Below are 1,065 nucleotides of genomic sequence, written 5' to 3'. Positions count from 1 at the left end.
TGTGTGTGTGTGTGTGTGTGTGTGTGTGTGTGTGTGTGTGTGTGTGTATTGTATACATGTTGTATACATTTCCGTGTGGGTAGACATACATATAATTGGACATATATACATCTGCATGTGGAGAGCAATGACCAATGTTGGTCTCCATTGCTTTCCACAATTTTGGGAGGTGAGATTCACCACAAAGTCTCACTATGAAGCTCTGACTATCCTGGAACTCACTATGTAGACAGACCAGGCTGGCCTTGAACTCACAAAGATCTACCTGCCTCTGCCTCCTGAGTGCTGGGATTAAAGGTGTGGGACACTATGCCCTGTTTCACCTTAAGTTGGGAAGCAGGGTCTCTCACTGACCCAGAGCTAATTGATTCGCAATGCTGGCTGGCCAGTAAGTTCCAGGAATCTACCATCTACCTGTCTCCATTCCCCAGCTCTGGGGTTACAGATGCTTGCCACATACCTAGCTTTTGCATAGGTGCTGGGATCTAAACTCAAGACCTCATGTCCACTGAGCACGGACCTTACCAATTCAGCCACCTCCCCATCACCCGGCTCCATATTGTCTTAGAAATACACAGGCACAGCTGGGCAGTGGTGGCGCACGCCTTTAATCCCAGCACTTGGGAGGCAGAGGCAGGTGGATTTCTGAGTTCGAGGCCAGCCTGGTATACAGAGTTGAGTTCCAGGACAGCCAGGCTTACACAGAGAAACCATGTCTCGAAAACCAACCAACCAAACAAACAAACAAACAAAAACACAGATGCACAATTTTGTCAAAGATTAGAAGCATGTCAAACCCAGATTCAGTTATGGCCGTGCCACTTGCTACCTCTGCAACAATGTAAAAATTACTAAACCTCTCTAAGTCTTTGTCTATATTTGGTGGTTTGAATGAGAATGGCCCCTTTAGGTTCATATATTGAACGCTGATGATAAGTTCGGGAAAGGATTAGGAGGTGTGGCCTTGTTGGAGGAAGTATGTCACAGGGGGTGGGCTTTGAGATTTCAAAAACCCATGACATTCCTAGATCTCTCTCTCTCCCTCTCCCTCTCCCTCTCCCTCTC

This window comes from Grammomys surdaster, unplaced genomic scaffold (assembly GCF_004785775.1).
Source record: "Grammomys surdaster isolate TR1022 unplaced genomic scaffold, NIH_TR_1.0 126313, whole genome shotgun sequence".
Classification (NCBI taxonomy): domain Eukaryota; kingdom Metazoa; phylum Chordata; class Mammalia; order Rodentia; family Muridae; genus Grammomys; species Grammomys surdaster.
Note: the sequence above shows the minus strand (reverse complement) of the source record.